General features: G+C 39.4%; 2 long non-coding RNA genes across 4 annotated transcripts in view; one reads left to right on the top strand and one right to left on the bottom strand.

Annotated features, from left to right (window-relative positions):
- LOC127490586 (uncharacterized) overlaps positions 1-16,124 on the bottom strand; it is a 249,604-nt gene that overhangs the window by 134,591 nt on the left and 98,889 nt on the right. The gene's annotated exons all lie outside the window — the stretch shown is intronic.
- LOC127487635 (uncharacterized) lies at positions 7,914-14,711 on the top strand. Its single transcript, XR_011389477.1, has 2 exons — positions 7,914-8,540; positions 8,975-14,711. It is a non-coding gene; the product is annotated as an uncharacterized lncRNA (long non-coding RNA).

Below are 16,124 nucleotides of genomic sequence, written 5' to 3'. Positions count from 1 at the left end.
ATATAAAGATTTGCATCTAATCGTATAAATTTGCATGGTATACAGTTTGCAAATCACTGCCTGATTTTGTACATTACCACTATTTAGGCACTAAACTTATATTGATACAATCTTGAGACCAAGGTTACTAACATAATGATCTACTTATGTTTTGTCTAAAACACACTCTATACTCTTTCTGCATTTATTCATTCCTCCTGAGACATTTCCTTCCAGTTCAATTATTTTAAATTGTACTGCTCTTCATTGATAACATTATTTCTTTTGTGAGTCTATTTTCTTATTCTGAATTCTGAATTTATTTTTAAGATAATTCATAATCTATTTAACCATTTTGATTTTGCAAGACACTAGGAATTTAGGGATGCTGGCAGTGGCCTGCCTGGATGCTTTACAATCTGTTTAGGGTATTTCAATCAACAATAACTTCATACTAACACAAGAATATTCTGGACTATGAATATTTTTCTACTGCCATTCAATTTTTATCAACATTTTTCAACCAAGAGTGAGGACTGAGAGAGAGAGTCTTTCTCAATTTGCAATACAGTTTTATTAAGAAATCACAGTCACGGCCAGCGCCGCGGCTCACTAGGCTAATCCTCCGCCTTGCAGCGCCGGCACACCAGGTTCTAGTCCCGGTCGGGGCGCCGGATTCTGTCCCAGTTGCCCCTCTTCCAGGCCAGCTCTCTGCTGTGGCCCGGGAGTGCAGTGGAGGATGGCCCAAGTCCTTGGGCCCTGCACCCCATGGGAGACCAGGATAAGTACCTGGCTCCTGCAATCGGATCAGCGCGGTGCCTTCGGATCAGAACGGTGCGCCGGCCACGGCGGCCATTGGAGGGTGAACCAACAGCAATAGGAAGACCTTTCTATCTGTCTCTCTCTCACTGTCCACTCTGCCTGTAAAAAAAAAAAAAAAAAAAAAAAAAAGAAAGAAAGAAAAAGAAAAAGAAATCACAGTCATCATCTTTGTGAGAACTGTTCTTGTCCAAACAGGACCCTCCTCATTCTTGATGATGTTCTCTGCAACATACTCCCTTCCTCAGATAGGAACTAATGACTGACTGACCAGGACACAAAAGGCTTAGGTACCTCCCCTTTAAAGAGAGATATGTGTGGTGCATATATGTGTGGTCTTTCATGGTAGATAACCCTGTTTATCATTGTTTTATTCACTTTTCTATTTCTCCCATTTGAATGAAAATTCTCAATAGTAAGTTAGGAAACAAGCTTTTCTTAAACACTGTGAAAACTTCAAAGCCAGGGAAATGTTCACTCAATGATAAATTCTCAATGAATGCATCTCTTTTTTAAGAATGATGACTTCAATATTTAATTGATTAGAACCAAATTAAATCAAAATGAGTTCTTTTGGTCTTCTGTACCTTTGAACCAGGCTTATCTTGTTTAGGTTCCATTATGACTAGAGTTAGAATGCATCATGCTTTTTCTCTAAGAGTCCCAATTTACATATGGGTCTCTGTAAGTATTAATATCTTCCCCTACATTCTCAAATTACTTTATTTTGAATGATGAATTAGATGGTCATCTTATTTGTGTCTCCAAAACTTCTTTGCTAGTCCTTTTGTTCATTATTTTTTTATTTGTGAACTTTTTGCCATCTTCAGAAGAGTAAAAATTCACCACGTCAGATTCTATGTCATTGCATAAGTTATTTAAGCATGTTAAATATATATAAATTGATATTTGCCTCTTTCAAGGATATCATCATAGCCATGTTATACAGCTGTCATGACTGAAAAAAAAATCAGAGTTTAGATATTAAATGATAGTACCTTCACCCTGAGATAGCCATGAACATCACTCAAGTTTATATAGTTTATTTCATCTATCTATTCTATTAGCATATGTATACAGTACTGAAAGTTTTTTGTGGAAAATGGAATTTAAAGATAAGTTTATTTTGCTGCTGAGAGCTTTGAAATCCACATACTTGAGCTGTCTTCAAGAAGTTCATTGAAAATTGTATTATGAAAAACTATATATTTCAAACCTTTCACAGCAAAACAAACATTTAATACCATTTTCCACCAACATTTTGAATTACATTTTATAGGTGGAAGTGTGTATGGGACTGTGCTATAATTTCTGAAATTCAGTTTTTCAATACTAGTCACTTACTTTGATGAACAATCATTGCAATATATGTAGGGGTGGGCATTGTGACACAATAAGTTAAGCCCAGATCCCATATTTGAATGCCAGTTCATGTCTCTGCTGCTCTGCTAATGTGCCTGGGAAACAAAAGGCAAAGTTTCAAGTACTTGGGGCTCTGCCACCAATGTGGGAGACCCAGTTTGCTGAATGAGCAGATGAAAGATCTCTCTCCCCTCCTTGCCCTGGCCCTCCTTCACTCAATTACTCTGCCTTTCAAATAAATAAATAAATCTTAAATCTTTAAACAATAAAATGTAAATGGTGCATTCAATATTTAATAAGACCCATGGAATCTTTAAATTAAGAATAAGTGATTTTAATATGTTTAAAATCTAAAATATAAGCATTACTAAAAATAATTAAAAGTGATGATTATCATTTTTTGTTAGTTTATGTTTTTTTGAGAAACAGTTTCTGTGTCAATATAATGAAGTTGAAAATGAAGTTTTAAAATTTATGTCACTACTAATAAACAGTTTGGATATGTGTGTTTTAAAAATTACTATTCATTTTTCTTATTCCAGTGTAGCAAAGAAAAATCTAAAAATTGACAAGAAAATTAAAAAACCAAACAAATTCCCAAGCTACGCCTCAAAAAATATTTGAGTTAGAGAACCATGGTCTTTTATTGAGGTCATCTACCTACATCAATTAAAGTACTGATGCTTTTAACTGAGGCTTCCAGAGACCACGTATATTGACTACTCCAATCCCCAAAACAGGTGAGCAGATATAATTATTCCATCTCTAGTTATATACATAGAAGTTTAGGAAAATGAGTCAAACACTGAGATTACTCATGCCTGAAATATTTTACTAAAGTATTTTAAAATGGAGTCCTCATATTCTGTCTCCTTGAATATGAGCATTTAACTAACAATTACTAGAAAGATATAGAAGATAAAAAATCAGTGGTGTAGGATGTGGGATTTCAGGTGATCTTGAGGGCTACAACCAAGCAGCCTTTTCTTTATTTTATAGCAGCAAATAGTACTAGTATTGGAAAAGAAGGAACTATTTGACCAGGGTAGTCATAGGGAGGAAGACTATCTCCTATCTATTTGAGGTCTTAACAACATCTGGAATTATTCAATTTAGTTCACATAAGCAATAAAATGGAAAATTTGATGCATAGTAATTTAGTGGCTTCCCACTTCATCGTGCACAGTTTGTATTTTTGCAAAGGATTTGCTATGTGTTTTTGGTTTTGAATGCTAAATGGTGTTCATTATATAAATGAATCGAGCTACTTGGTGACTATGGAGACATTGTTTCTACATCTTGCCAAAAATTAGCTGAACAACTGCCATGAGTGATGATGGGGAACTAAGTCCTTGCATATGCTGAAAAAATATAAAAAATAAATTCCATGTGTATTGCATGTCCTTCAATTCACAGCTGGTTAAGGCATTAAAAGTACCACATTTTTTTTCAATTTGCTTCACACTGAATGGAATTTATGGGTCTATTTGTAAAATTAACATCCATTCTCCTCTATTATTCACTTTCTGTTTATCTTGTTTTCAATTTCCAAGACTACAACATCAACCCCTTCTCCCTCTGGTCCTGTGTTTTACACCATTTTGCTCATTTCTTGTTAGTAAGTTAAATAGGTGATAGTCTGTGGAACTGAAGAAATGGTCAAACTAATGGATCTAACAATTTATCAGCAGCTTTGATGAAGGATTTGTGACATGGAAGGTTAATAGGTAGATAATAGAAAAACGCACACACACACACACACACATATCTATATGTGAATACCATCAAACAGCTTTTGTCTAGGTCAGGGACCCTTCCTTCCTGGCCACTGTGTGTTATTTTTATAATCTTCAAATTTCACTGTTCTCTTCATTCTCTTCACATTGGTCCAGTTGATTTTATTTACTAGTCTCCTCTGAGTTTCACGATCATAAAGTTGCTTTCAATTCATATCTACAGTCCCATTTTACTCATCTATCACTGTTTCTTGGAAGTTCAAGTTCATATAATGGCTCCTCATTTACTAGCTAGCTATACCCATGTACCTCAGTTCAACTCATCTTCTTTAAGTCTCATTATCTTCTTCAATAATTCTATAATGACAAGGTTTATTTACCTCACAAGAAGATTTTAAGAATGGAATAGATAGTGAATGTGAGAATCCTTTTTTTGAAAATTTTATTTATTTGAAAGGCTGAGTTACAGAGAGTGAGAAAGACACACCCACACACACACACAAATACACTGAGAGAGAGAGAGAGAGAGAGAGAATCTTCTATTTTCCTGCTCACTCCCCCAAAGGTCACAACAGCCAGGGATGGGCCAGGCTAAAGCCAGAAGTCAGGAAATCCAGTGGGGTCTCCCACTTAGGAAGCAGGTGCCCATATACTTCAACCACCCTCTGCTGATTTCCAAGGAGCCTAAGCAGGGAGTTGGGTTAGAAATAAAACAGTTGGGACTAGAACCATCACTCATATGGGATGCCAGCATTGCAGCCAGCATCTTAAATCATTGTACCGCAACACAAACCTGAGTGAAAATTCCTAAACAGTGTGAAAATTGAAGGAATTATTCCATAAAATTAAAGTTAAAATTAACACTCATTGTAGTCTTAGAGCACGTATAAGCCATGTTATGTCATTTCTATCAATTCAATGGGATTTCACACACACACTGAACAGTCAGGCAGATGACAAAATAAAAATTTGGTTTAGTGACTTTTGTTTGTAAAATGTAATTTTTGCATGCTTAATTAAATTTGGGATAAATTAACCAAGCATCCCTTAATGACTATGTGTTTGGTGATGGCTTTCCTACCAGTTCTGTTGAAAAAGTTCCTTAAAGCATTTGTACAAGAATTACAGTCTGTTTCAGCCACTGGAATTATAATGAAATGTGACCAGTTTTTCTTTGTTTTGTTCTTGTTTTCTTTTGTAATTATAGGTGGTAATCATCAGTGCAAAGCATGACTGTTGCATAGATCAACTAATTTAGTTATTAAGATTAATTAATGTGCAAGCATAAGTAAAACTAATTTTTAGAAAATTTCATTATGAATATATGAATAACAGAAGTAAATGCTCATTTATTCAAATACTGTGATATAAAAATATATTTTCTTAAAATATTAATTTTAAATGGATTCTATAAAATGTTCAGCTCTACCTTTGAAAATAAAGATCTTAAATTCAAACATATCATAACAGCATTCTGAATATGAAGCAAAAGAGAATTAACTCTGATCTTAATTTAATTTGGTAACAAACCAAGATTTAGTGTATTATCCATACATGAAAAAATAAGTAGGCATTTGGGAAATAGGAGGAAAATGGACAACCTTAATATTTTGAGACTCAAGACATTTGCATATTTTCACAAGTGTTTTGAGAATAACAAAGATTTGCACATGTTTTTTATATTAAAAACAATTTCAATTGCCAATAGGAATATTTATAATTCCCATATTCTCATATGTAATGTAACATTTCTTGGAAGAAACAGAAATAATCATTCTGTGTTTTATAATAATTACAAAAGCCATAAGATACAGCTTAGTTTTCTGAGCGGTTTACTAAGTATACCTTTTCCAAAATAAGCTCACAAATGTCTCCATAACTACCGCGAAAACTTGAAGCATTTCAAAGCTGCATACTTTTGTTAGCTGTTAGAAAAAAAAATAGAAGAGTCTTTTTATGCTAACTTATGTTTCTAGTAAGTATATCAAACAATAAAAATATAAAGCCTAAATCGAAATTGATATACTATTGGGGCTGAATTATTCTATAAACACGATCTTCAAGAAAGAGAACTCCTCTCACATGATTACATAGGACCTGATAATTAAGTCGGGAATATAATAATGTGCAAGTCAAATGTTTCCCTATAGTGTACTTTGTGTGTGTATGTCTTTCTTTTTCATTATTCTATGACTGATTTTCATCTCATAACAAAATCACGTTTCCTAAAATCGGTAGCATAATCTCTTGTTTCAGGCAAGTATGTCAAAACGTATTTGGGCCTCCATAAAAGTTTTGATAAGTGCTTCCAAGTGATGATCTGGCCTAAATAATTGGTTGTCAGTTTTCTCCATTACAAAAATGTCAAAATATTTGCAAATTCTCTAGCATATTGTGAAGGAGTATTTGTCCTAATGGATTCAGAACCTCCCGAGAATATTCATAGAATCAATTCTGATTCTAAATTATGCTTGTCATGATAGCATCCAGGGCCCAGAATGACATTATCTCTCTGAGGATTTTATGACCTGAGGGTCGGGTTGGCACAACATAAGATGGCAAAATTTGGGGTAGCTGAATGACGATCTAAGTTGTTCCGCTTAGTAAGTACGTATTGTTTTGCTCAAAAATATTTCAAAAGTAGACCTCATCCAAAGAAAATATTCAAGAGTCACATGATGTAAAACTGCATGTATAGTGTTCTCTCAAGTTTTAAAACTATATTGATAGAATTTTGTCTCCTTCAGAAAGAAATAAACAGGCCAGTGCTGTAGCACAGCTGGTTAATGCCCTGGCCTGAAGCGCCGGCATCCCCTATGGGCCCCGGTTCTAGTGCCGGCTGCTCTTCTTCCAATCCAGCTCTCTGCTATGGCCTGGGAAAGCAGTAGAAGATTACCCAGGTCCTTGGGCTCCTGCACCCGCGTGGGAGACCCAGAGTAAGCTCCTGGCTCCCGGCTTCAGATCAGCACAGTTCCAGCTGTTGCAGTCATGAGGGGAGTGAACCATCGGATAGAAGACCTCTCTCTCTGCCTCTCGTTCTCTCTCTGTGTAACTCTGACTTTCAAATAAATAAATAAATAAATCTTTATTAAAAAAAGAAAGAAACTTATAAAATGGTAAACAAAACTGTGTGACTATTACTTGCAGTAATTGGTTTATGCCAGAAGTGAAGAACAGCAACGAGAGAGAGAGAGAAGAGAGAGAGAGAGAAAGAAAGAATAAAGAGAGAAAGAAACATAAAATGCTAAATGAAAAGTGTGCAGTTATTACGTTGGGTCTTCAGCTCATGTCCCAGGTATGACCAACATGCTTCTGGGGAGAAAGTTCAGAGAGATGTACACAGAATAACGTTGTCTTGCAACTTGCCTAGCAGCTGACACTCATCTGACTCAGTCAAACTGAGTCCCTTTTACTTCACATAATTCATGTTCACTCCTGTTGTAGTCTGTGCAGTTCTTTTTTTTTTTTTTTTGAAAAAAAAAAGGTTGATTTATTTCCTTGAAAGAGTTACATAAAGGCAGAGAGAGAGAGAGAGAGAGAGAGAGAGATTCCATCGTCTGGTTAACTCCCCAGATGGCCGCGAAGGCCAGGACTGCACCAGGATAAATTCAGGAGCTTCTTTCAGTCTCCCACGTGCCTGGCATCTGGCACACCCAGGCACTTGGGCCATCTTCTGCTACTTTTCCCAGGCCATTAGCAGACAGCTAGAAGAAAGTAGAGCAGCCATGACACAAACTGGCATCCATATGGTATTGCTGGCATTGAAGGCAGTAGTTTTACTCACTGTGCCACAAAGTTGGCCCCTGCAGTGCAGTTCTTTTAACCCCAAAATAAAAATACGTATGCTTTTACCAGAAGTTCTTTACAAACTCCGGATTAGTATGAGCCACTCTAAATCTTAAAAAAATTCTACTCATATTGCACTAGTATCGCAAATAATTCCTACAAAGTTGACAAAGTGCTTTCCTTTATTGAATAGTTTTAAGAATGGGATAATTGGGGCTGAAGAGTTAAAATTGTATATGTGCGGGTGTAAAAAGTTAAGCTTAAGCTTACAGGTTAAAACCTTCCTGGTGCAGCTATGAAAATAAAACAGTGAAGTAGCACCTTGACAATAGGGACTCCATTTTGGAGCACTTGAGACTGCATTCTGGGAAAGCAACCCCCCCCACCGTGAGACTCTGGTCCGAAACTATGATCTCAAATAGTCGGACAATAGCAGTGCACTACATCACCCTTGGCAACACACAAAAACCCCCTAGCATGATTGCTCAAGCTTAAAAGTAGAAAGGTTACACCTGGGTTACCTGGGCTAATAATGAAGATGTGATTTGTCTATGTCTTAAGATCATAATTGCTGATTGTAAGACTTTAGCAACTGCTTAACAACCGTGTATTCTCTTCCCCCCTTCCCGGTTTTGTGGTTTTTGCCTTTATAAACCCTAACCCTTGGTTATTCGGGGCTGCTCTGTTCATGTATGATCAGACAGCCCCAGCATGCTGGATAATCAATAAAACTTCCCCGTGCTGTTTGCATAAGAGACGTGTCTCTTGGTGACGTTTTTCGGGTGGTCGACTCTAACATTTGGAGGCCCCAGCGAGATCGGGGCTGCCCGTGGACGCCTCCAACAGAAGTCTCTTGGGGTAAGTATAAAGGCGCCTAAGGTAGGGACTCAATATATGCGCGCTTCAGGTTTCAGTTTTTCGGGTTACAGGCCTGTTTCGGTTTCAGTTTTTGGGTTGGCACGGTATGCACTGTGGCTGGCAGACGTGCCTGGAAGCCCCAGGCTACCACCTTGGGGGACGCCCCGAGAGGACCGGGAGACTGAGGACGCTCAGCGAAACTCCCATCAGAAATTCCCCTAGGCGGGAGTTTTGTGCCAACAGCGGTTACATTTTAGGTTTCAGTTTTTTGGGGAATTGCTTTTCTGTCTGTAACATGGGTCAAACTGTGTCCACGCCGCTATCTCTTACTTTGGCTCACTGGCCTGATGTGTGGGCTAGGGGATCTAATCTCTCTCTTCTGATTAAGAAGGTAAAGCAGCAGTCTTTCTGTGCCTCTGAATGGCTTGCTCTAGGAGTGGATTGGCCCCCCATTTACCACTCATTCGCTGAGTGAAAGAGGCCATTCTCCTGCCTGGCCGTCCTGGGCACCCGGACCGGGATTTTGAGAAGACATCGGAGGTCAGTATTCCTTCCCTCAAGCGGGATCGGATCTGTGGAAGTGACCGTTGAGTGTCCGGCACCCCACAGCTCTCCGAGAACGCGGAGTCCCCCCGGCCACGGCTTAGCTACGGTCGAAACTCCAGAGGGATTGTAAGGAACGGGAGGGAAATTAGGAAGGGCAGTTGGCTGAGAGCCTGGAGACCCCCTGAGCTCGCTTTGGCTTCCCGGCGGCCGGACTGCGACCCGAGGATCAGGTCTCTCTCTCGGAGGGACGCCTGGTCACGCTGCCTACTGCTACGCGAGCAGGGCTTAGCTTCGGTCGAGGCTAATATTGGCCCTTCAGGTAAACTCAGACAACTAGGTAGTGGGTAACCTTGAGTGATAGGAGATTTCAAACCCCACTCAGCCCCGACAGCAGGAGGTCATTGCTTTCTGCCTTCCTCCTCCTCCCCGGGGCTCCTTCCCCCACTCTTTTGCTCTCCTCATCTCCATTCCTATACCACTGGGCAGGAGAAAGGGAGAGGGAAATTCCACAAGTCTCTCCACCTAGGGAAAAGCTGTTACCTGTTACCTGTTAACCCTTTCCAACCGGGTAAAAAGTTTTCCGTCTTTGCAGCTTATGGTAGCTCTGGTGCGTCTTAAAAGTTTTTTGTGAACTATTACTGTTGCTAAGCTTTGATTGCCTGAGGACTAAATCTGGAAAAGAGCTAAAGTTAACTATCTGTTGTAATTGACTGAATGTCTGCAGTAGTCCTAATTAATCTGGCTTTGGTTAAATTATAGGAGGTTCCCAACACTCTTGGTAAAATGGCGCACCTACCCAACCCCACAGTTAGTCCTGCCAAGCCCTGGTGTGCGCAGTCTTTCCTGTAAATGGGGGACCACAGCCTTTCTCTGCACTATATTCTAGTCCATGTGGCCTGGTGCACCCAGGCAGGCATAGCCAAATATCTCTAGGCAGAGCCCCCACCCCAGTGCTGCTTCTTTTTCCTCTCCTGGAGGAATTTCCAATTCAATATTACTGCTGGCCTTACCTAAGGGAGCCAGAACCTTAAGCCATTAACCCTTTCCAACCTGATGGGTTTTTCTCTTTGCAGCTAATGAAAACCTAAACAATGGGTTCATATGCTGATAATCAGCTCTTTTCTGTGCTGCTGTCCCTGACTCATCTGAGAGCGTTCACCTGTCTTGAAGGTTTCGCGTTTTTCTATTGCCATTAGAGTCTTGATTGGAAAAACTACAATGTGAAGTTGTTTACATTGTTTATCTGTTTTTAATGTCTGAGTGATTACCCAACTGATCAGAAATGTACTAATTTTGGCTAAATGGTTTGACTCTCTGACAGCTTAAATTCTAAACCGAGTCTTCCAACTTTGGGCTTCCAGTCGGATCCCTGGAACTCTCAAAGGATGAGACTCTAAATTTGTTAAAGTAACAGCTGCTTGGGTCAATTCAAATTATATAAAATATATTAAAATGTTATAAGTGATGTCAGACCTATGCTGTATTTATGTTTTTGCTTTCCAGCTAAAGCGGTCTTATAAAAATAAGAGTAAAATTCTGTGTATACAAGCCTTTATGTTGTTAACTAAAGTAAGCCAATGCAGATTGGTTCAAAAAATTGAGGTAATGCAAATGCCCTTCGGTTTGCTCAGTGGCTTGCTTGCTCAGTTTTACATGTCTTTGATATGCTTTAAACTTGTTTCTCTTAATGAGGAAGATCTTTTCAAAGTTGTAAACATGCACTAGTGTTTGCTGTCCAGGAGGTGTTATCCTCGTGTTACTTAAAAACATGAAAATGTAATTTTAACTTTTATTTCAAATAATGGTGTGGTATTCATTAATAACTCAGTGTCTTAAGTCATCTAGGCATCAGTGCTAAGTAAAACTTGGGAAAAATATATATACTTTTAACATCTCAAATTCAATAAAAAAAAAAAACTGTTTAAGTTTGTTAACATGTATTCTCATAGGTTGTCCACACATGACATTTCAAGGCTATGTAAAAGTAACTACGGGTATAAAGTTTCAAAAGGTATAAACAAGTCATAAAAAGTTTTAAAATGTTTATGATTTTAAAATATTGTTTACAGAGTTGAGTGCTAATGCCAAAATTACACTGACCTAAAGTTGAAGTCTGATCTTCTGTTATAACAATGGGTTTTAAAGAAAATGTGTACTAATATTAGTAAATATCTAAAAATGGTCTAAATCATAAATCTTAAAATCTGTTTCTGCAAAAACTGTAACGTCTATTTTAACAGTGTCTGCTTAATCGGTTACTCTGCCATTTCTAGAGTTAGGTCCTGTAAGCTTTTTTTTTTTTTGACTCTGTTAAATAATCCTAAATTATGTAAACTCTTATATACAAGGTTTTTTTATTTCTGGTTTATTTGACAACAAGAGACATAAAATTCATGTTAATCCTTTGTGTATTCTACTGTCTCTGTTAAGTTATGGTTATGCGGCAGATGCTAGAAAACTGGGTTCCAGAAAACCAAAAAAGCTCTAGTGTCCACAGGCTACATGGTAAATACCTGGAAGCCAAAGGATTGCAGAGACCTCTGCCACAATTTCTCCTCTAAGTCGGGCTACGCAGTAAACACTGGTTAAACTGCCAGTTAAATCTAAAAGCCCAAAAAGTCAGGCTAGAGACCCAACTCGCTGCCTCACTTCTCTTTTCTCTTCCAGAAGGGAAGTTACTACTGTTCTGCAGGACTCTCCACTGTGATGTACGGTTTAATCCCCAGACCTTATGTAAGGGATGACTGACCTTTTCTGTAATAATGCCTGGCCACAGTATAGGGCCCCAAACAACAACAACAACAACAAAGGTTAAACTATAAAATAATGTGACAACTAGATCAATTTTTCGGTGTAAAAAGTTACACTGACGACCTCAAAGTATGCAAGCAGGTCACCACAGTTGATCTTACCTAAAGGGTCATAGTTCTCCTCATGGGCACAGTCTTAACTCGCAGGAAGATACTAAGTGTCAGAATTTGCCCATGACCATAGTTTTTCTAGCTCACCCTGATATTTAAAAAAAAAATCTCCAAAAATCAGGATTGGGTTGAGCACCCCCTTGACTGACATCATAGAGGCTGACTCCTTGGTCTACTTTATTAGAGACCAGGAAAACGCGGAGCAAGCTAGCAGCAGAGGATAGACAACAGACCAATCAATGGCTGCTTTACACGGTGATTGCCATCAAGGAGACCCAGCAAGGCCAATGCACCCCAAACGGCACCTGTTGCTGATATAAGGAGCCAGGGCATTGGGCAAGCAGCTGTCGTGACAGCAAATGCCTTCTGTCAGCCCTGCCAAGAGCACGGCCACTGGACACGGAACTGCCCTGGGTGTCGAAGGACTCCTGGTTCAGAACCGCTGACCCTGTGGCCCCGAGCTAAAAAGCCTTTGGCTCTGTCCAGCCTCTGCCCAGCTTCCAGCTCCAGCCACTGCTATTGAGGGGATGGCCTAGGGTCAGTGAAACGCAAGTTGCCTATTTCTATCAGCCTCCTATTCAGCTCTCCTCCTAGTCCAGCCATGTAATGCAAGTCAACAGGGTGCCTCCCTTAAAGGAGATTTGCATCTCTTTCAATTCTCTTCCAGCATCCCAAGGATAGGTCTGGGCCTCACACACCCAGCCAGGCCTTAAGTCTATCCAATAACATTAAGCTTAGAAAGCCCTCCCTGCCAGTTCCTAAAAACAGGGCTTTCAGTAACAGCTAACTCAGATAGCCCTACACCTATTTGGACAGGTCCTCACTGAGGACTTAAAGGGCCTATCTCTTAAGGGGTGTGCACAATAATCCATAATATAAATAGTTAAATGTAAGTAATTCATTAGTCTGTCTTCTTTCCAAGCCTGAGACGCTAGTCTTGTACATTGGCTTAACTTCCTAGCAAAACTGGCTACTAAATATCTAATATATATATATATATATATACACACACACACATATAGTCTCTGGGTCAATCAGACTAGACAGACACAAACCCAAATTTGTACTTTTTCTGGAAAAAAACCAAACAGCTCCAGGACCAGGCCAAGCAGGGCTGGGATTTCTGGCCTAACATCTGATCATAAAAATCCTGGCTATTTCCTCTCCTTGGCCCACTAACTTCTGCAATCTTGATGCTTCTCTTTGGGCTGTGTGTTTTTAATGCCCTTGTTCATTTTGTCTCTAACAGACTAAAAGCTGTTGAACTCCAAATGGTCATCAGGCAAGACTTCCAGCCCATTCCACTGGACGATTTGAGCAGCCCTCTGGACCGAGCAACGCAGTCTTTCCAAGGCCACTGTTGCACACCATAAGACAGGTAGCAAGAGGAAATACCCAAATCCCCCTCGACGCCCACATGCCAGCTTCGAAGAAGTTACAGAAAATGGAACTCCATCCATAATCCCAAAGAAGAATTTTGGGTATTACCTCTTGAGGGAAAAATATTAGGCAGAAAGTCAGTTATGAGCTTATGTGTGTGTGACATAAAGGCCTAATGTGTCCAGCATATGCATCTGTATCTCAGTCATCCTGACAATGTTTCACGGGCAGCCCGGCCTTTACATCCTGCCCTGCCCCCTTCTACCTGATAACCTGCCAGGTGGAGATCCCCACCCCTTCTGCCTGACAGATCTTCCACAATCTCCCAGATGCAGCCCAGTATCTGCATTTCAGTATTACAGAACAGGCGGGGGTTGAATCTCATTTTCATGGGGGGGGGGGTTATGCACGGCCCTAAAAAAAAAAAAAAAAAAAAAATGTTATTTTTATGCCGACTGAACCGGGGTGGTTAAAAACTCCATGGCCAAACTCAGAAAATGACTGGAAAAACGGCAACGGGAGAGGGGAACTCAACAGGGATGGTTTGAGTCATGGTTCGGCTGGTCCCCATGGCTTACTACTTTACTGTCAGCCCTAACAGGACCCTTAATTGTTCTACTCCTAATTGTAACCATAGGACCTTGTGTGTTAAATAGACTCATCACCTTCATGCGGAAACAAGTTAAAATTGTTAAACTCATGGTCATAAGGCAATAATATGTCACATTAAAAGAGACAAAAACAAATAATCTCTAAGATTAGAGATCCTCACAACAAGGAGTGGGGAATGAAGAGTTAAAATTGTATATGTGCGGGTGTAAAAAGTTAAGCTTAAGCTTACAGGTTAAAACCTTCCTGGTGCAGCTATGAAAATAAAACAGTGAAGTAGCACCTTGACAATAGGGACTCCATTTTGGAGCACTTGAGACTGCATTCTGGGAAAGCAACCCCCCCCACCGTGAGACTCTGGTCCGAAACTATGATCTCAAATAGTCGGACAATAGCAGTGCACTACATCACCCTTGGCAACACACAAAAACCCCCTAGCATGATTGCTCAAGCTTAAAAGTAGAAAGGTTACACCTGGGTTACCTGGGCTAATAATGAAGATGTGATTTGTCTATGTCTTAAGATCATAATTGCTGATTGTAAGACTTTAGCAACTGCTTAACAACCGTGTATTCTCTTCCCCCCTTCCCGGTTTTGTGGTTTTTGCCTTTATAAACCCTAACCCTTGGTTATTCGGGGCTGCTCTGTTCATGTATGATCAGACAGCCCCAGCATGCTGGATAATCAATAAAACTTCCCCGTGCTGTTTGCATAAGAGACGTGTCTCTTGGTGACGTTTTTCGGGTGGTCGACTCTAACAGGGCGGGCACTGTGGCGCAGCCGGTTAATGCCCTAGCCTGAAGCGCCGGCATCCCATATGGGTGCCGGTTTGAGACCCTGCTGCTCCACTTCTGATCCAGCTCTCTGCTATGGCCTGGGAAAGCAGTAGAAGATGGCACAAGTGCTTGAGCCCTGCACCCACATGGGAGACACGGAAGATGCGCCTTGCTCCTGGCTTTGGATCGGCTCCGTTCCGGCTGTTGCAGCCATCTGGGGAGTGAACCAAGGGATGGAACACCTCTTTCTCTCTCTCTCTCTCTCTCTCTCTCTCTCTCTCTCTCTGCCTCTCCCCTCTCTGTGTAACACTGGCTTTCAAATAAATAAATTTTAAAAAATTATTAAAAATAAAATAAATTTAAAAAAGAAAGAATGGTATAATTATAAAAGTAACAGACTTAAAAGTAGAAGAGAAATAAATAAAAGGAAAAATGCTAACATGGAAATAACAACTCAGAAGAGAAAAACACATAACAACACATAACAATGATGATAATACAGCCAGGTACTCACCATCAAAAATAATAAACAAAATTCAGAGGGAAGGAGTTTAGGTAAATGAGAACAAAATATTTATTACTCAATCATGCATATTGTCAGAAGCAAAAAAAGAAAAAAACACTATTCAGTCTAATTGGCTAATTTAAGTGAGTATTAAAAGTATTTCGATTTTCGTCATTTTATTATAACTATGAAATCAATGTGACAAATCAGGTACAATAAAATCACTACACAAATATAAAAAAATATATCTATAATTGCTTATTTCAGGGACATATTATGATTTAGTTGAAAATAATTCTCTGAGAGTTTAGATAGGGGAGCTTCTAAACAATTGGATTTGCCTTGGAATACTAGGGTAGTTTGGTTAAAGGCGAGCTACCTGATCATGTTGTCAAATTCAGAGAGAAAAGGTGTGATTACATGCTCTGCATTCACCTCTTTGGGAATTAGGAACAACAAAAGCAATGGATATTTAAATTTCAAATTTTAATCTCAAAATTTAAGCAACAATGGAGTTACTGTTAGAATTAAGGATGTCATGTTAAGTATACAATTACATGTAGTTTCCATTACACAAAGTGCTGTAATACACAGCAGTGAGACAGTAGTCTCTGCTTTTTATATACTAAGTAAGCCAGCATGACAAATTTCAAACTCTATAGGTTAAAAGATCTATGTGATTCTTGGAGAGGACAGGCAGGTGCTGCAAGAAGTGAAACATTTATCAAGGTAATTGAAGTAATTCAAGTAAGACAGCTTGGAAAACACAAAGTGAAGACACCTGAAAAGAACAGGGAAGGCGGGGTGGAGGGTTCAGCAGTAGGAGGAAGAGTCTTAGCGATACGTA

Source organism: Oryctolagus cuniculus, chromosome 6 (genome assembly GCF_964237555.1).
Source record: "Oryctolagus cuniculus chromosome 6, mOryCun1.1, whole genome shotgun sequence".
Lineage (NCBI taxonomy): Eukaryota > Metazoa > Chordata > Mammalia > Lagomorpha > Leporidae > Oryctolagus > Oryctolagus cuniculus.
The sequence above is the reverse complement of the archived record's forward strand: the minus strand, read 5'-3'. Positions and strand labels throughout refer to the sequence as shown.